Raw genomic sequence first — 21,825 nt, forward strand, 5'->3', positions numbered from 1 at the left:
TAATACCAGGCACTATTCTTCCCGCTAATACCAGGATCTATTCCTCCCGCTAATGCCAGGCACCATTCCTCCCCTTAATAAAAGGCTCTATTCCTCCCACTAATACCAGGCTCTATTCCTCCTGCTAATACCAGGCACTATTCCTCCCCTTAATACCAGGCTCTATTCCCCCCTTAATACCAGGCTCTATTCCTTTCGCTAATACCAGGCACTATTCCTCCCCTTAATACCAGGCTCTATTCCTCCCGGTAATACCTGGTAATATTCTTCCCGCCAATACCAGGCACTATTCCTGCCACTAATACCAGGCTCTATTCCTCCCACTAATACCAGGCACTATTCCTCCCGCTAATACGAGGCACTATTCCTCCCTTTCATCTCGCAAATATGAGGCACTCTTCCTCCACTTAATATCAGGCTCTATTCCTCCTGCTAATACCAGACACTATTCCTCCCCTTAATACCAGGCTCTATTCCTCCCGCTAATGCCAGGCACTATTCCTCCCGCTAATACCAGGCTCTATTCCTCCCCTACCAGTCACTATTCCTCCTGCTAATTCCAGGCACTATTCCTCCTGCTAATTCCAGGCTCTATTACTCCCCTTAATACCAGGCACTATTCCTCCTGCTAATACCATGCACTATTCCTCCTGCTAATTCCAGGCTCTATTACTCCCCTTAATACCAGGCTCTATTTCTCCCTGTAATACCAGATACTATTCCTCCTGCTAATACCAGGCACTATTCCTCCCCTTAATACCAGGCTCTATTCCTCCCGGTAATACCTGGTAATATTCTTCCCGCCAATACCAGGCATTATTCCTCCCACTAATACCAGGCACTATTCCTCCCACTAATACCAGGCTCTATTGCTCGCACTAGTACCAGGCACTATTCCTGCCGCTAATACCAGGCTCTATTCCTCCCACTAATACCAGGCACTATTCCTCCCGCTAATACGAGGCACTATTCCTCCCTTTCATCTCGCAAATATGAGGCACTCTTCCTCCCGCTATCACCAGGCACTATTCCTCCCGCTAATACCAGGCTCTATTCCTCCCCTTAATACCAGGCTCTATTTCTCCTGCTAATACCAGGCACTATTACTCATGCTAATTCCAGGCACTATTCCTCCCCTATATACCAGGCACTATTCCTCCCCTTAATACCAGGCTCTATTCCTCCTGCTAATACCAGACACTATTCCTCCCCTTAATACCAGGCTCTATTCCTTCCGCTAATACCAGGCTCTATTCCTCCCCTTAATACCAGGCTCTATTCCTCCCCTTAATACCAGGCTCTATTCCTCCCCTTAATACCAGGCTCTATTCCTCCCCTTAATACCAGGTTCTATTTCTCCCGCTAATACCAGGCACTATTCCTCATGCTAATTTCAGGCACTATTCCTCCCTTATATACCAGGCACTATTCCTCTCCTTAATATCAGGCTCTATTCCTCCCGCTAATACCAGACACTATTCCTCCCCTTAATACCAGGCTCTATTCCTCCTGCTAATACCAGACACTATTCCTCCCTTTAATACCAGGCTCTATTCCTTCCGCTAATACCAGGCTCTATTCCTCCCCTTAATACCAGGCTCTATTCTTCCCCTTAATACCAGGTTCTATTTCTCCCGCTAATACCAGGCACTATTCCTCATGCTAATTTCAGGCACTATTCCTCCCTTTTATACCAGGCACTATTCCTCCCCTTAATACCAGGCTCTATTCCTCCCGCTAATGCCAGGCACTATTCCTCCCGCTAATACCAGGCTCTATTCCTCCCCTTAATACCAGACACTATTCCTCCTGCTAATTCCAGGCTCTATTACTCCCCTTAATACCAGGCTCTATTTCTCCCTGTAATACCAGACACTATTCCTCCTGCTAATACCAGGCACTATTCCTCCCTTTAATACCAGGCTCTATTCCTCCCACTAATACCAGGCACTATTCCTCCCACCAATACCAGGCTCTATTCCTCCTACTAATACCAGGCTCTATTCCTCTCGCTAATACGAGGCACTATTCCTCCTGCTAATGCAAAGCACTATTCCTCCCGCTAATACCAGGCTCTATTCCTCCCGCTAATACCAGGCTCTATTCCTCCCGCTAATACCAGGCTCTATTCCTCCCGCTAATACCAGGCTCTATTCCTCCCGCTAATACCAGGCTCTATTCCTCCCACTACTACCAGGAACTATTCCTCCCACTAATACCAGGCACTATTCCTCCCACTAATACCAGGAACTATTCCTCCCACTAATACCAGGCTCTATTCCTCCCACTAATACCAGGAACTATTCCTCCCGCTAATACCAGGCACTATTCCTCCCACTAATACCAGGAACTATTCCTCCCACTAATACCAGGCTCTATTCCTCCCACTAATACCAGGAACTATTCCTCCCGCTAATACCAGGCACTATTCCTGCCACTAATACCAGGAACTATTCCTCCCATAAATACCAGGCACTATTCCTCCCCTTAATACCAGGCACTATTCCTCCCCTTAATACCAGGCACTATTCCTCCTACTAACACAAGGCACTATTCCTCCCACTAATACCAGGCACTATTCCTCCCACTAATACGAGGCACTATTCCTCACACTAATACCAGGCGCTATTCCTCCTACTAATACCAGGCGCTATTCCTCCCAATAATACCAGGCACTATTCCTCCCAGTAATACCAGGCACTATTCCTCCCAATAATACCAGGCACTATTCCTCCCAATAATACCAGGCTCTATTCCTCCCACTAATTCCAGGCTCTATTCCTCCCACTAATACCAGGCACTATTCCTTCCACTTACACCAAGCAATGAGACACCATTCCGTCTACTGACACCAACAGTAGGGCATAATTTTTTCCACTGACACCAATGGTGGGGTGCTGTTCCTTCCACTGATATTAAGAATGGGGCATAAGTCTACCTACTGACACCAATGGTGGGGCATTATTTCTTTCACTGACACCAATGATAGGGTGCTGTTCCTTCCACTGACACTAACAATGGGGCATAATTCCTCCCACTGACTCCAGTGGTTGGACACTAACCTTCCGACTGACCCTCTAACTAATATCAATGGTAGGTCACTTTTCCTTCCACTGACAATAACAATGGGACACGCTTCCTCCCACTTACTCCAGCGATGAGCCACAATTCCTACCACTGACACCAGTTGTAATCCCTCTCCGTGCTATCCAAAACTAAGAAAAAAATGTTTTGCCCTTAGTTATACTTTAACAGTGCTGTTGCTTGAGTGGATCTATTTCTGTGGGGGTGTCTATTTCTGCTGGGGAGGTCTATTATTGCTGTTAGGGGTCTTTTGTTACTGTGGGTTGGTCTTATTTTGTTTAAGGGGTCAAGTGTTGATTGTGGGATCTATTGTTGAGGGAGGGGTCTATTGTTGCTAGAGGGTCCATTGACTCTGGTTGCACAGAGATCTGTTTTCGCTTGGGGGAAGAGTATATTGTTGTGGGTGGTCCATTGTTGCTGGGGGGATTTATTGTCCCTGCTGGGGATCTATTTTATTGTTATCATTAACAAATTCCATACAATTTACTTAGCACCACAAAATGATACTTGGTTCTGTATTCTTTCAAAAGGACTGTACTAGGAGGTGGGTAGGGGGTGGAACCAAGAAATGGTGCTCAAAGGTGGGTAGAGGCGGAGAAAAGGAGTGACTCGGAAAGAGGAAGTTCTTGCACCTATTCTCTGAGAAAAAATATCCCTGGCTGTATGGATGCATAGCAGAGTTTGACAGGTATGCGAGGATAGGTATAGAGACTCCTATAGAGCGCCTGTGCATCCAGGTCCATGCACCTCTAAGCCAAGTCCAAGCTACTCTTGGGGCTGTCTCCCCAGACACCCCTACCCACTCCCCTCTAACTACTCATTTTTTATTGACTTTCCAGTGACAGGGTTCTCTCAGGTTCCAGAAGAGTGTCTGCAGGGATGACATCAAAAGGACCAGCTGAAGTGGCATTTCTGCAGTTCTGGAAAATCAGCCCCTTGTACCCAGAAATGGCACATTTGAATGGATAAGAGGAGGTCGGAGGAGGTTAAAGTTTTGCCCATAGATGAACATTAATGTGCACTGGCATGTAGCTGAAGTTCAAATCACCAGGCCCACCCAAATGAAGGGATTCAGATCAGCACAGAAAAGATGGCAAATTAAAAGTACACTACACAAGATATAATCTCGTTTCATCTAGCAGGGCTCCAATAAAAATGAATACTGACCTAAGTCCACAGTCCTGTGGCAGTTGGCACTCTAGCTTTATGTTCTCCCACCCAGGGGCGGACTGACAACTCATGGGGCCCCCGGGCAATTGGGGATCATGGGGCCACTGTGTCCTTGCCCACACTCAAAACACACCCAAAAAAGCCTATAAAGGTACCAGGGGCATTTTATGGGGCCCCCTACTGACCCCGGGCCCTCGGGCAGTGCCCGAGTGCTCAAATGGTCAGTCCGCCCCTGCTCCCACCCCGAAAAGTGAATGCTGGTCTTGTGTTGTACATGATGCCATTGGCAAGAAGGGAAGCAGCACAACCAGGGAAGTTGAACAGCTTTGGAGGACTGACTGTCACTACTAGGTCAGAAAAAGAAGCTTGCAGTACTTGTCTACAAGTCTGCAAACTTTCCTTTGATCTTCAGCACAGGTGTGTGTACTGCGCCAGCACACATGCTGAAGGATTGTTGAGTGTTGGAATGGCGAGCCAAATGGAGCAGCGCTACCTTCTCTTTCTATATTGCCAAACACAATATTATATTCAATTTGTTTTGGTAAAGTATAAAAAATGGAATTGCTCTGAGTAAATAGATACCAAACACATCAGGCCTTAAAATTGTGCAAGCCTGTAAAATACAAAATTATTCAATAGATAACACCCCAAAAGCCTTTACAGGTTAATACTTTAGATCTGACCATGAATTATGGCCCTAAAATGATTGCTCTCAAACCGATGCTTGTGGCGATACCTCACATGTGTGGTGCAATTAATGTGTACACATGTGGGTGACAAGGGTATTTTTACATTTTTCTTTTTTTTAGTGTATATGATTTTTTTGACATTTAAAAAAATATATTTTTTACTTAATTGCTATCATAAGGTGGATAACATGCCCCATGATCCCCTATTGCCTGGGGGCCCCATGCCTTGTCAGTCCCTGGGTGACAGGCCCTCTTTATGAAGACATAAGGGATCTATTGTCTCCTATGTCATCCTATGCAGCTAACTAAGCACAGATCATAATTGATTAGCTGCATCCTCGGCTACACTATCTGAGGAATGATAGCTGTGAACGTGGAAGTGAAGTAATAGGCTTTGCTGCCAAGTTCATTAGTCCCAGAGGGATTGGGTAGCTAATGTTCCCAAATCACCTCCTGGACTAACTGTGGGATCCATTTCCCACAATCCCAGGCTTCCTGAAGCCACCAAGGACACTGCAAGCAGGATGTGGGGCACACCTTCAGAGCACCATAAAAGTGATCTCTAGAGCTGCCTGGATCACTTTTATCTGAAAGTCTTTTGCTGGCTGTTTAAACCAATAGGTAGCTCATGACTTCAATTTCAGCTGTGAGCTTGCTTAACCCCTTGTATACCACACTTTATAAATGTATGTTGGTAGAGAAGGAGATCAGCTAAGCATCTCTTTCTATTAGAGCCTTCCCAGACTAAAAGACAAGTATATCTTGCATACCCCAAGGGAGGGGGTGCACCCACATTTTTTTATGGTCAGCCCTGAGTTGGCCTCTAAAGCAGTAATTGATAATAAAAACATTGAGTGTGCTATTGCAAGCCTACTTTTCAGTTTAGATCCAACACGTGAGGTTAAGAAGCTAGAATAAGGAGTGACGCATTTCTTAGCTGTGGTCTGGCAAAAGAAAAATAAAAGGTGAAGAATCTAATTAGCAGTATGTTAACATAAAATAATGGTAATCACAGACATGATATTCCTATATCTGTAATCTCCTTAATGGATTTGGATATGAGAACAGAATGAGCAATAGAACACATCCTACTTCACCCCTCCCCCCACCACCACCGTGATCCACAACACAGCCACTTGCCAAGTGACACCCCTCTTGGGTGACATTTATTAATTTCGAAGGCATCACTCATCATCCCTGCATTGGCCTCATTAACTTTGTGGAGCATCACTCTAAAAATGAGGGCACTGCTTCATTATAATCCCATTTTTAGTCTAAATTACCTAAATGTCACTCATATTGGTCCAAGGACCTTGGCAGTGATGGCAAATTTTAGAAACTCAGCAAGCAAAGCAAAATATTTTTACTTTTGTCAGTTATCGAGGGAAACTTTCACTGTCCTATATATGCCTTTGCAGGCTCATTTAGTAGTAATGAAATAAAATCACTTAAACATGGAATTTGACAGGCAGCTAAGTTACGCTAGCTCACCCAGTCATCCAATATTCCTATAAATTGTTAAATTTCAGACTATTCTGGATCATTTGGTTTCATCAGAATAAATGATTGCTGCACAGTATCCTCCTAAATATTTTTCTTTATAACTCTACCTTGTCCGATGGGTGCCTAAGCCACTGATCTACTCTTTTTGGAAAGTATATTTATGAGGTGGGGAGTGGGTTAAAGGGTATGTAAACCATACATATATTTTGCAATGAATTTGGTATCATATCACGCTGTATCCAGTTTTCTTAACCAAATACATTTTTGTGCAAAGTTTATTACATGGAGATCCTGCTAGTAACAGTACTTACAGTTGGAGGATGACAGTAAAAAAGCCATTACCTTGCAATTAGCAGTCACTTTTGGGGTTAGGCCTCGTTTACATGGGTGTTGCCCCCTGGAGAGCGATCATTGCAGAATGCAGGGTAATAGAGAGGTGAGCTTATCACTATGATGCTTTTCCTTTTTTTTCACAGATTGGGGCAGGTTCAAGAAGACCAGGGCTCAGAGGAAGTAGTTTGAAAATAATAGCAATCAGACAGAGGACATCTAGCGGCAGAAAAAAGTACTGCAGTGGAAACATCTGGACTATGGTGACTACTGCAGCAAAAGCTGGTTTTGTTATTTTATCTTTTAATGGGTTTATCATGTTTTTTTCTTATATTTTGAGCTGTGGTTCTTGTTTAACCACTTGCCTGTCAGGCACTTATACCCCCTTCCTGCCCAGGCCAATTTTCAGCTTTCAGCGCTGTCGCACTTTGGATGACAATTGCATGGTCATGCAACATTGTGACAGCGTGAGGAAAGTGCAGCTGATAACCGGCAATTGCATTTCCCAGTGATCAGTGTGTCATTGGACACAGCTGATCACGTGGTAAAGGCCGCTGTGATTAGCCTTTTACCATACCACGTGATCAGCTGTGTCTATAGGACACAGCGATCATGGAGATCGCTGGGTGCCCGCCCCCGTGAGCGCACAGGAGAGCACGTTCTGGGAGGACATCATATGATGGCCATCCGCAGTGAAGCCCTCATTCGGCTATCTGCGGTCGGTAAGTTAAAGACTGTACCAATGGTCCAATGATACTCAAAGATTCTCTATGTCTTCTTGTATCTACCAGACATGCCTGATTGCTAGGGTGGTTTAACACAGATGTGTAACTATATGACTTCAGTGGAGCATGAACTACTAGTACGGAGACTTTTGGATTCTTGGAAATCCAATTGAAAAACCTTTCCAAGTGAAGAAATCATTTCTGAGGAACATCAAATGATGGACTACTGGATACCTGCGATTTTTGTATTTCATGCCTTTGTAGGAATGCTTAATTTTTTTTCTCAAATATCATGTCTGTGATAAAGTATATGGTAAAATCTGAAAAGACAACTGATTTTATTCAGGCATGCTTCCATCTACAGGCTCAATAGGTCATAGGGAAGCCATAAATCACTATTGTCATTAAATGAATGGTATTATCATTCATAAAAAGAGGATATGGTTATCTTGTTTAATCTGCATTTTCAATTTAATTTTAATCTGCTTATATTTTGCCTTTCCAGGTTCCTCCCTCCTCATCAACGTACTAACAACATTCTGAAATAAAATATTCCAGTTTTCATTATTGGCTTTTGGAGGGAGGTATGCAAATATCATAATGTTTTTTTGGGTGAATGTCAATCTGGAGGGGTGAGCTCTTCAGTGAAAGAGGTCCTTCTCCAGCTCAGCTTCCAAAGGTAGTGTCCTCCAGCACATTTTTTTAAGTCTAGGTTCCTTCAGGCTGATGCAGAGGCCTAACTGCAACAGCTCTTCAGTAACACAGGCTGCCTTCCAGGGGGTGAGGCCTCAGGAAAAGAGAGCTCTGAACAGACCCTCCCAAATGTTTACCTTATCTCCAGCTGCACCTTCTAAGCCAGCTTTCCAGGGCTTGGTCTAGGGTTGCCACCTCATCCCTTTAAAACCAAACACATATTAATTACACAGGTTCTGTGGCTGATTAAGGTGTTAATTAAACTCACTTAGAGTCTTACCTACATTAAATTAGCCTCAGAATCTGTGTAACTAATATGTGTTCGGTTTTAAAGCTATGAGGTGGCAACCCTAGATTGGACAGATAAACATCCTGTCAGGAACCTAGTGCAGCTAATGATAATTCTTCTACAGTTATTGCTAATTCTTCTGCAGCTCATGCAAATCCTTCTTAAGCTAATGCTAATTCTCGTGCAGCTACTGTACCTTCCTGTGTGCTAATGCCCAGTGTGCACTGACACGTAGGCGCATGACTGTTGGACTTGCAGAATACCGAGGCTAATACTTACCCCTAATCCATAAAACCACCACCACCCTTAAAAACCTTCTCCACCAAAATAACCACATGACTCTCTTTCTGGTGTAAAACCGGCCATAGCAGCCATTTATTTAGCATAACTCAAACATAACACTTCTTACATTACACTTAATTGATAACTGACAGTAAGATCCCAACCGGGTCCAAGGTCTTCAAAGGCACCGTTACTCCCATCACAGACTCGGCTGTATCTGACACCCAATGAAAGGCCCCCAGCTGCTACTACACCGCCTCAGGGACAATACTACAGTTATGCAGTCCCAGATACAGCCAATGAACTCCCACATTACCAACATGACCTTATAAATGGGAAGGGACACCCATACCTACGATGGGACCAACCCATAATTCACCAAATTGTCACTCCAACACCGCCTTCAAAGACCCATCGACCTCTGCCGGCTGCAATGACAAAACAAACAAACAAACAAACACCTCAGGACACAAACAGCTGTCCTAAACAATGAACAAACACAATGAACCCACACAAAACAAACACCGAACAAACACCAAGAACAAACCAAACCAAACAGCAAAAATCAACACCAGGACAAACACAAAGGACAAACCATAACCAACACAGCAAAACAAAATACAAAAACCGCTCCAGGGAGGGAGGGCGGGAGAAACCACCTCCGTGCTGGCACAAGCTCCAACTGAACTCCGACAAGACCCAACCCCCCTTTCAAATCCTGGCAAGACCACCCTCAATGTTGCATACTCCAATCAGGTAAGTAACCACCCACCCCCCCTTTTTCTCCTCCATAAACTCCCACCCAAAATACACGCTCCGCCTCATCTGCACTCCCCAGTCATGATGGCCCTCCCTTTTAGCTTCGCTCAGTCCAGGCCTTGACTTTCTATACGCCATCACACATCGGCGAGCACGTCTCCCCACATTGGCGCCAAGCTATTTCATGGAGACTCCTGTGTACTAATCACTGGATGTGCTTCAGCTTCCTGTGACCTGTGTTCCTGCGTTCCTGTGTTCCGGTTTGTACTTACTTATCTTCCGCTGCTGACCCGGCTTGCTCCTGACTTTGCTCTGTGGATTCTGGATTCTGACCTCCGCTTGCCTTAGACTACTCTCTGCCTGATCTCCTGGTGCTGACCTCAGCTTGCTAGTGGACCCTGCTTGCTAACCTTGTACCGACCCCAGCCTGCCTCCTGACCACGCTGCTGTCTCACTTTGTGTGACCATGGCTCACCTTGACTACATCCCTGACCGTGGCAGTCACATGCTATCAAGCTATCGGCACCCATGCTTCTTTGAGCCTTGTACCTCTGTCACCAAATTCGGGGTGCTCAGACCATCATCCAAGGTCCGTGATACATTCATAACCCATTGGTTAACTCTCCTACTATATTTCTGGAAGTTTTTTCCAGAGGTAGGAAGGAGCAATCAACCACCAGGTTTAGGGATAGACCTGACCAGACCGAAAAATAAATTGCTGCTCAGCACAGAGAACAGCAGATCAAAAAATGTAATTTATAAAGCCTAAGGCAAGGTGCTACACATGTTAATAGATTCTTCATGCCAATCCCAAGCCTGTCAAAAAGGGAGGGTTGAGGAAAGACCTGGAGAACTACTTCATCAAAAAACTTGCCAAGAAAATTCCATGGAAAATTCTCTCAAGCATATCATGCATGATTCCCAGAGAGCTGGCTGAAAGCTGGGCATGACTGAACACACACGCCATTGTTGATGCACAACACCAATCTCTCCATAGCTTTGTATGGCAGAATTTAAATGTTGACCTTTATTCAAGAAGCTAAAGACATGAATGGAAACTGTTTCACTTGCAAAATGGTTTGTAATCAATTTACGCTAACCACGTGTTTGAGGTTCCCCTGCCAGACAGCATAGCCAAAGCCCTGACTCACAACTGCAACGATGTCATCACAGCTTGGTAATGCTTCAAATAAAATTCCAGTCTAACACTGGAATTCTACTTTCAGCTTGCTCATTGGGCAAATAGAGGAGCACCTTATTAGACCACAGATGAATAGATCCCTGTGCTTACTCTTCCTTTTTTCTGTGAGCACTTGTGCACTACAGTGGAATCCAATTGGCTCTAGGTGTGGCCCTACTTATTTCAATCTAAGTACTGCTCTCAAGTGATTGATTCTTTAAAAAACAAATAAATAAAAAACACAGTAAGTTTAGATGGATGGATTTGGGTCCTGATTTTTAACCTCCCGTTTGCTTGACATCATATGATGTCCTTGAGTTGAATTGGTTATATCAGGATGATGCCTGCAGCTGCAGGCATCACCCCCATATCAGCATTTTCAGGAGACAATTCACTTTTATGAAGAAGTGATTTGAGTGGCTATATATTCACTTGATCACATACCCCCAGCCACTGACACCTTTACTGGGGTCTACTGTGTAATCGGGGAGCCCAGTATTGATGCTTTGCTTGCATTCCCTAGGAAGAGTGGAAGGAACAATAGTTTCAGCTCTTCTTCCATGATGTAAAAAACTAGAAGCGACAAGGATTTCATCACTTGCGGTTTCATTTTTTTTTGTTTGTATCAGCTTTACATCATCTGATGAAACCGATCTTGGTTTGATCAGATGCTTTGCAGGCCGGAAGAAAGATCTGGGGACTAATAGACCCCAGTCAGATCTCTCCATAAAGAGGACGTGTCACAGCCCATGCTATCACAAGGGATGTTGTTCATCCCTTGTGATAGCAATAAAGTTGATTAAAAAAAATAAAGGTACAGTCTAGCGCCAGATCTCCTGTGTAATTCTAAACTGGTAATCTGTAAAGATTTTAAATTGTTGCCTATGGAGATTTTTTGGCCGTATAGCTTTGTGCCGTTCCATGGGCATGTGCAGTTTTAAAGCATGATGTTAGGTATCCATTTACTCGGCATGACATCATCTTTTATATTTTACAAACAATTGGATATTATATTGTGTTTGTATTCACTAAAACTCATTGAAGTGTATTTGTTCCAAAAACTTTACTTTTGAAAAACCACTGTGCAAATACCATGTGACATAAAAAATTGCAACACCCACCATTTTATTCTCTAGGGCCTCTGCTTGGTAACCGCGATATAGCGAATGACGGCTACAGCGCAGTTACCCAGTTCTGGGAGGGTGTCATATGACGTCCTCCCAAAACGATCCCTCGTGCGTGCCCCCATGGGCACGCACCCGGCGATCTCCATGATTGCTGTGTTCTATGGACACAGCTGATCAGGTGATGAGGTAAAAGGCCAATCACAGTGGCCTTTTACCACATGATCAGCTATGTCCAATGACAGCAGATCACGGAGTAAATACAGTTGCTGGTTATTGGTAGCACTTTCCTCATGCTGTCATAGCGTGAAGAAAGTACTGTCGATAACCGGCAGCTGTCACAGAGGAGATCGGCACTGATCATTAGTGCCCTGCAGTGCTGCCCAGCAGTGCTACCCACCAGTGCCCAGCAGTGCCTCCCATCAGTGCTCAGCACTGACACCCACCAGTGCCCAGCAGTGCCCCCCAGCAGTGCCTCCCGTCAGTGCCCAGCAGTGCCACCCATCAGTGCCCCCAGCAGTGCCGACCATCAGTGCCACCTATTAGTGCCAAGCTGTGCCTCCAGTCAGTGCTATTAGTCAGTGCCGCCAGTCAGGGCTGCCATTCAGTGCCATATATCAGAGCTGACCATCAGTGCCACCTATCAGTGCCCATCAGTGCCGCCTATTAGTGCAGCATCACCAGTGTCTCCTCATCAATGACCACCAGTGCCGCTTCATCAGTGCCACCTCATCAGTGCAGCCTATCAGTGCCCATCAGTGCTGGCTATCTGTGCCACCTCATCAGTGCTGCCTATCATTGCCCATCTGTGCTGCCTATCAATACAGCCTCATCAATGCACATCAGTGAAGGAGAAAAATTACCTGTTTGCAAAATTTTATAATAGAAACAAAGAAACTTTTTTAAAAAAAAAAATTTTTGTTTTTTTGTTTATAGTGCAAAAAATAAAACACCCAGTGGCGATTAAATACCACCAAAAGAAAATGATAAAAATTTCATATGGGTACAATGTTGCATGACTGCGCAAATGTCATTCAAAGTGCGACAGCACTGAAAGCTGAAAATTGGCCTGGGCACGAAGGGGGTATAAGTGCCCGGTAGGCAAGTGGTTAAAAGATATATAATGTTCACAGGTCCTAAGTAATTTTTTAGCAAAAAATAATAATTTTCACATGTAGGAGAGAAATGTCAGAATTGACCTGGGTGGCAATGGTTAATTTTAGGATGCCGAACAAATGATACACATTAAGGCAGGCCATACCTGGGTCGAACTTCAAACGCTTTTTCGATCGCAAATTGGACCTAAGAATAATCGGACAATTTTCGTCTGTTAGTGGGGCAATGGCACCAGCTGATTTTCGTGGTTGCTCCCCATTTCGTTTATTGGGCATGCTGGAAAATTCATGAAAAACGACCGATTTTCAAAATCATTGGTGCCACCATCGGATTACAGAACAAATTATGTTTTCGATTTTCGAACGAAAAATCGTTCAACTTCGACCCATGTATGGCCTGCTTTAGTCATCTGAAAATTGAGCATACAAAGGGTGTTTGTTATTGTTGCAGTCAAAACCATTTCTCTCTGTATATTGAGTGACATATCTTGAAAAGAATAAATGTCATAAATTAAAATTTGTTATTGGAAGTGCTTTGCCCAGGCACATTCTCTTCAGAGTTTCGGCAATTTCCCGGCAGGAGTCTCAGAAGCTACTAGAGGAGTAAATAGCGCACTGAAAAATAATGCTTTCTCGTATCGCAGAAAACAGCATGCGCAAGCTTCCTTTTACCGCGTTATGCCTTCTGTTAATAAAGCCATGGATTAATCTGTATACATGTCAAATATTCTCTACGGATCCTCCAACTGCCTATTGCAGTAACAAAAGCTGGTGAAAATCATAAGGATATCAATTTCAATATGTTACAGTTATACTGGATCATACTCAGTGGGGCTGGCCTTTAATGGACTTTAAAAATGTCACATTTGCACAAGAATGAAATGGCTTTCCATGCTGAGGTACTGTATGTAGCCTTCTCTGATGTCAGGCCCCAAAATTTGGAACCTGGCTGTATTACTGTTGAAGGGCCCCGGCTTTCAGAGGTGTGTTGGCTAAGGCATCAGCCCTGCAAAGCTTTATATTTCTGTCATTGTTAACCATGTTTTATACAGCGGCCGGGCGAGCCGCGGCTCCTGGAATGACAGGTTTCTTAAGACTCTTTCCTGAGCCTTGTGTCTGTGGCCTGAGAGCTGTCACATCATGTTAGGCCTCTGAGCTCTGTATAGGACAGAATGTTACAGCCAATCACATAGTGTGTCACACATGAATATTTTATCAAGGCAAATCACTGAGTAGAGCGGACGGCAATTGAGAGGACAGCAATACAGTGAGATGGGGACTCCAGGGAGAGGGGTGAGGGAGCAAGTTATTCATAGCAGACAGAGATGGAGAGAACGGGGAGATCACCTGCAGGTTAGCTAAGACAGATTTAGCTGACTCTCGCCAGCACCTCGGCTCAAATGCTTGAAGTACATCAGGGATTGTGTAAATCTTCTGCTGAGCTTCTGAGATTATATAAGCAAGGTTTATAAATGTCTTCCTTGCTATTAGACAAATGAGAGGTTGGTTGCTGTCCTGACTATGGAGAATTTGATAAACAATTACTATTGATATTGCTAACTTCTTTCGTTTTCAGTTATTCTTTGCTGCTTGGAAATTGATGCACATCATATACCAGGGCTTGAAATTTCCACTCGCCTGCTCGCCAATGGCAAGTGGAACTTATGGTGGGGTCGAATGTGTCCCCCAGGGCCGTCTTGCTGAGCAGGCTCGGAGCTCAGGCCGGATCTGTCATTGGCACTGGGAGCCGTCAGACTGCTCAATAGCTGAGGCAGTGAAAGCAAAGGAAGGAGTGTGTGCTGTGCTCTCTGCCTCCTCCTAGAGTGCAGTACCCGGATCTGTGAGTGAACAACAAAGTACTGCAACTTTTTATGGGGGGGGGGGTGTACATGTACATGTGTGTGTGTTTGTGTGTGTCTGTGTATGCATGTACAATTGTACATGTGTCTGTGTGTATGTACATGCGTGTATCTGTACATGTGTCTGCGTGCATGTACATGTATGTGTGTGTATACATGTGTCTGTGTGTGTGTATGTACATGTGTGTGTATGTACATGTGTGTATGTATGTACATGTGTCTGTGCGTGTGTATTTCTGTGTATGTACATGTATCTGTGTGTATGCATGTCTGTACGTGCATGTGTGTGTATATATTTGTCTGTATGTGTGTGTGTACAAATGTCTCTGTACGTGTGTGTACATGTTTCTGTGTGTGTATGTACATGTCTGTGTGTGTGTACAGGTGTCTCTGTTTGTGTGTGTTTGTTGGTGGCGAGTAACTCTAAGGTCTGACTAGTACCTCAGGACTTGAAATTTTAAGCCCTGTGACATATACCATGGGCTCTGAAATGCCAAAGTACCAACAGTCACTTTTTTTAGTAGCAGATGCCAATGCTGGGACTGCGGTGCTGGTATTTTTATGTGCAGGAAGGGTTACTCTGCAGCAGCCATTCTTAACCTTCTTAACAGTGAGGAACCCTTGAAATAACTTTTGAGGCTCAGAGAACCCCAGCTAATAACTACTATTTGTACAGATCATGGTACATTAGTGTGATGATCCCTGGGAAGAATGGTCCTTACATTTGTGGTCATTGGGAAGAATTCTACCCTTACAGAGATCTAAAAGATCACTGGTGTCATAAAATATTGATGCATTGGTACAGGACCCCTGTAGTGCTTCATGCGATCAACCCGAATCTGTCTGATAAGTCCTGGAGGTGCATGGGAGGAGAAAACACCTTGGCGCACATTTTTTGGTTCTGGACTACGGTTAAAAAGGTCTTGCAGCAAGTACTCAATGTTAACCTTCCCCTAGACCCGCTACATTATCTTTTAGGGCTACCCTTTAGGGGTATTTCTAAGCAATCTAAGAGGTTGGGAATACATATTCTGACGGCTGCTAGACGGGTGATACCACGACTCTGGAGATCAGTCGATGCCCCCACACTAACTCATCTTTTAAGAGCAATCTCTGAAATTAGAGAAATGGAATATCTTACAGCCCTAGTGGGTGACTATTCAGGTAATTTTCGATCTATTTGGGAACCATGGGACTACTCTCCCTTTGGTAGACTTCCTTCCTCTCCCCCTCTTCCCCCCTTATATAGCTCAGATACCTATTTACTTTACCAAACCGTTGACAATTACTGTAACCTAACAATGTACAGGTTTATGTTGTCTTGTGTTTTTGTAATGTACAGTTTACCATGCTGTCTAAATATGTTTATTTCTTTTGTTTCTTTTGTTTTTGTTCCCTTTTATAATGTTTATGGATTTCTTTCACTGCAACGTTCACATCTAAAGTGTTGTTGTAACCTTGTTCTGAAAAAAATGGGCTTTGGCCTTCAATAAAAATTTACAATACTAATAATAATAAAAAAAAAAGATCACTGGTGTCAGTGGTTCCTCATCCAAGAAGCAGAAGTTGCCCATTGCTCAAGGAACCCCTAGCAACCTCTGAAGGAACCCTGGTTGAGAAAGGCTGGTCTGCATTGTCATGGATCCTTGAGCAGGTGAGGAGAGTGTGCGCAGAGTACAGTGTGGTGTTACGGTGGGGACAAATGACACAGAGACCAACAGTCGTGCAAAAGTTTATTAACGTCAAGTTCCAGCAAACAGAAACAGGATCTACTATACACAAATACAACTGTTCGGCTCCACTTACGGAGAACTGTTGGAGAAGTCTTAGATAATATTGGATGATGCCAACAACGTCTGCAGAGAGGAGTAAGAATGTGGCCTGGCCAGTCCACATCCAAGAGGGAGATGTAGTCCCTAGGAGTGAGTAGGCATAGTCCCTCCACTATCCCTACTTCTCCGGAACCTCTACCTAGCACAAAGCATTCTTCCTGACAGATGAGGAACCTGTCCATGCACTAGCCACTTTGCAAAAATGCGCACCAACTCAGGAAGTCAGTGTCTTAAATAAACACTGCCCTCACTAAAGATGGCCACGGAGGGCAGCAGCATCCAATCAGCTACTCTACCGATGATGGCAGGAAGTTGCAGAAGGATCCCCTTCTGTATTGACACTGTGATCCATCATCACCTACAGATGGGAGGACAGACTGCACCTGCCTATAAGCGTATAAAAGCAAAGGGTGAGATTTATAGGAATAAATTCTATGTTTATTTCAGGTAGGCTAGCACCACATCCCATATTGTGAATATCCAGCATTATATGAGAAAAAAAGGGACTTTTTAGGTGCTCAACAAATTTTACACTTAACCACTTGCCCTCCAGAGGATTTACCCCCCTTTCTGACCAGGCCATTTTTTGCGTTACGGCGCTGCGTTACTTTAACTGACAATTGCGCGGTCATGCAATGCTGCACCCAAATTAAATTTATGTCCTTTTTTTCCCACAAATTGAGCTTTCTTTCGGTGGTATTTGATCACCTGTGCACAGCCATCCACAGCAGTGTGCCCGAGCTGATAGGGAGGAGGACTGTTAGTAAATAAAACAGTCCTCCTCCCTGTAGGAGATCCTCGGAAACACAGGGTGCACGCGGGTAATTACCGTCCGGGACCCGGTGATTGACAGCTGCGAAAGCAAAATCGCGTATATATACATGATTTTGTGCAGCGCTTCTGCCCTGTAGCAGTATTTCTGCTATAGGACGGTCAGCAAGTGGTTAATATGTACTAAAATCAATATAAAGCTTTACTCTGTATTAACATAGAAAAAAACTACATCACGGAACAACATAATACTTCATATGGCTTGAAGTTCACAAATCAACAATTCCAACTCAGGGGCAGACTGAACATTTGGAAACTCGGCACTGCCCGAGGGCCCGGAGTAAGTAGGGGGCCCCATGAGATGCCCCTGGTACCTTTTTCATAGGCTTTTTTGAGTTTGGGCAAGGACACAGGGGCCCCATGATCCCCTATTGCCCGGGGGCCCCATGAGTTGTCAGTCCGCCCCTGTTTTAACTCGATATGTTTTGCCAAATTTCTGGCTTCTTCAGGAGATTTACAGGTAGTTTAATGTAGTTACCACTAGAAAACTAAAATACAAACAATAAACAATTTTAACTTCACAGAACTGCAAAAAGTAATAACAGAATCATCCATACAATACATACAAAATAGTCTGTGCTAACATTAGAGGGGTTAAGGTTAAAAGAAGGATTACAGTCAGGGATACAGTTAAGGTTCTGGGAATGTTCCAAATTTTGACATACGGCTGTGTCGGTGCAGCTGCTGCATTTGCATTCAGTTAAACAGGCTGCCTGCACACAGCTCTGGGCAGATGCAGATGCAAAAATAAATGCCTCATTCACACAGCACTTGTGTGATTAAGGACTTAGAGTTGCAAGGAGGGTTAGTGTTAGGGTAATAGATACAGGAATTAAGGCTACAGGGAGAAATAGTGTGGGATTCCAAGGTATGTGAGTGTTAGGGTTACACAAAGGGTGTGTGGCTGAGTGTTAGAGTTACAGTGAGTGTTAGAGTTGTGGTTCAAGAAAGTGTGAGTGCGATGTCAGTTGTAGGTTATCGGGAAGGTTGAAGTTACAGGGAAGTTTAGTGTAAGGTGGTCCTTAAAGGATAAGTTCATCTTTGAAACATGTTACATGTTCCACCTGTTTTTAGGGTGGAACATATACCATGTTCCCATAGCTGCAGCCATGCCCGCTGCCATGGGGAAGTTTTCCCGTACTATCTGTCCGATTTGAAAACAGCGCGGCTGCCCGGGGCTCCGCCCACACCGCATCACTCATTCACAGTGTTCTGTGAATGAGTGCCTACAAGTCACGGCAGCCTTAGCGGCTGTAGGCTTGTAGTTTTCAATGAACTACCACGGCGATGTGGAGCTCCATGATAGTTCATTGAAGCTTCTTGTCAGAATATCTGCTTGACCGTACATCCCGTACGGCAAGCAGATATTCTGACAGGTTTGAAGGAGACCTGCATTGCATCAGCAATCTACTTATCTCTGGTGCAAGGCTTTCCAGGCTCCTTTGGATAAAAATAATAAATGCACATTTTTTTACCTGCAAATAAATGTGCATTTACCAAAAGGTGAACTTATCCTTTAAAGTATGGTACCGCTATGCATTTTTTACAGGGCATTGTCGCACGATTTTGTGTGTCGCATAGGACAGCACCATGTGTTTGGGATAATGGCACCCAAACATGTTGTGCATTGTGCAGCAATCGGCACACACTTTGGGATTGTGGGCAGAATTGCAGCAATCGCCAATAACAATATGTGAATTGGCCTCAAAGTTCATTTTTCCCACTACACAATGTAATAAAACAACAGCATTACTTTCAGTAAAAATAAACAAAACAAATCAGCCCAATATGTTTTGTAATATATTTTATAGTGTACAGACAAAATATAATACACATGCCTAACCTGACTACTGCCCCTGGTCATAATAAGCCTATTTCTATGCCCTTAAAATTAACCTGTAGGTAGGTTGCCCATAGTTTGTTAGGTAGACAGTGGCTGGCCCAGGTTGGGAAAGGGGTTAATGGCTGTTGTCTCTGATCCCAGGCTTTTTTTGGGCCAAGCCTACCCGCCCTGTGGATTATCTATCTATCTATCTATCTATCTATCTATCTATCTATCTATCTATCTATCTGAAAAGGCTGGGTCTGGGGCTCACTTGGTTTTCAACTCAAGAATAGTATGCTGTGAAGTCTGCTGGAGGACATTGGAACACTGGAGAATCACCAAGGCATGGGAAATGCCAGACATGGACCTATACTTTGTGAGGCCTGGGTTGCCTAACTGAGATAGATAGGGAACATTATGTTATACTGTTGTAGCATTACCCCCTTACGTGTTTCTGATGAATTGGGTCCTCCTATAGTCGTACACAGCCAGACAATCTACATTCTCCACACAAGCTTGCTTTGAGATTCAGTAATCAGTCCTTGAGCTTTTGTTTTGTTGTTTATTGAAGGGATTTAGAACCAGAGTGGGGTAAGGGGTATAGGATGCCCAAGGGAACCGATAACTGAGGACAAACGTCCTGGAACTATTTACAAGCTTCACTTCTGCAACACAGTCTCTGTTGAAGAGCTAGCCAATGTCTCCTTGTTGTTCCACCTCAGACCACAGATGAATTCCTCTTCACCCAGCGACTTTTCCTGAGCAGTGGCTCTGGCTCCTGTCCCTTTAAATGAGGTGAACAGTCACTAGTAGGGGCTAATCTGGTTTCCCACCAGAGTGCTCACTCAGATCCTCTCCTGTACCGCTTGTGGGTTGGCTGCTGCTACCAGGCCTATTAGCTGGGCTGCTCCATCCCTGCCATACAGGTGGTCCATACAGTTTTCTGCCTCTCCAGTTCCAGGCTCGCAGGCAGTCCCCATCTTACTAGGCCTCCTGGCAGCCTTCTTCCTCCAGCCTCACATCTTCCTACTCCTTCTTCCACCCAACCCCTGCTGCTGAGCAGGCTCCGATACCATTAAGGGAGTCCCAGCCCCCTGCCAAGCCTTCTGTTGGGGATTGGCTGAGATCCCTCAAGAGTGCAGCCAGCTACTCCCCAGATCCACCCACTGCCTCCAAGGCCCTCTTCCAAAAGCCTCAGAGCAAGGGGAAATTCCAGAGGGGCTTGCCTGCAGAATCTCAGCCCTGATCACAATTTGACCCCTCTGGCTATTACACCTGAGCTGCTAAACAGCTCCTCTCTAACCATTAGGATCTAGCTCCCTTTAGCTGAACTATGAGGGTGCTACTGTTTATATTGGACTGTGTTGCAAAGTCATTAGTAATAGTTGGATTAACTGTACTAAGCCTGCTCCGAAGTTTCTCAAAGGGGTGCAACATTGTAACTGGCATATGCAAGAACTTGGGCCAGTAAAGCACATATGAGGTATGAAGCAAGGACATAACTTAACAGGATTAACCCTGCAAGACAGTGGAAGAGGAATGCAGTTGCCATGGGTAATTGAGTAATGATGTAAAGTGTATAGCCTTTTGCCGTGAAGCGTGGTACCAGCAGGGCGGAGGGTCCTCCGGTAGCTATGGAATCAGCAAACTGGCTCCCTCCCCAGCGGTCAGTTTATCAGAGCAACTGGGACCAAACCTCCATTACAGAGACCCGCAGCTTAGCCATTGGGTACGGACGAGCTGGAGGAGTTAAATAAGAGAATGCATGAGTTCTGCACTAGGCTTCCCATGCTGTCGCTGGGAGGTAGGCGGCAGAGGTATGCTGGACAGGTGGAGAGGACACAGGCTCAGCAGTGTGCCTCCTAAATGCGACATGTTACGAGGAAGGTGTCTAATGACATGGGACAGAAGGTTTTACAGAGGAACCCCCCCAGCTCCCTAAACTATCTTAAAATGAACCCAAGATAGTTTAGGGGCTATCGGGAGCTGACAAGAGGGGGGTGTTTTTTTTCTCAATATCATAATAAATCCTGGAGCCCCCTTACCATGCGTAGGTGAGAAACCTAGGTGAAACATATGCATGGCCCATAATCCTGCTCAGCCAGTGCCTCATAGTTTGAATTTCCTCTGTACATTTAGCTGTTTGCCTGGAATTCAACTACAAGCATTTAAAAACTTTACTTTTAGATTTTTATTGGTTGTCAGATTGGCTTTAAAAGTTCTACAACCTACATAACACAAACTCAACCTTAGTTAATCACTGGCTATATATTGCCCTTTTAATGTTTGGGAAAAAATAATCAGTTTATTACTTCACCTACCTGAGGTTAGTTTCTCCAATCAACATCCATTTAAATGTTCAGTTGCACAAGCAAATAGTAATGTGTAACTAATCAGACATCTTTGCTAATAAGCAATCAACCGATCCCTAGGGATCTCTGGTAAGATTGAAAAGAAGAAAAAAATGTGATGCTACATTAATGGTGCAATCAACACGAGCAGCACAAAAAAAAGCAAACTAAATTTTGTAAACAA

Source organism: Staurois parvus, unplaced genomic scaffold (assembly GCF_062004578.1).
Source record: "Staurois parvus isolate SC_StPar_1 unplaced genomic scaffold, SC_StPar_1.0 ptg000006l, whole genome shotgun sequence".
Classification (NCBI taxonomy): domain Eukaryota; kingdom Metazoa; phylum Chordata; class Amphibia; order Anura; family Ranidae; genus Staurois; species Staurois parvus.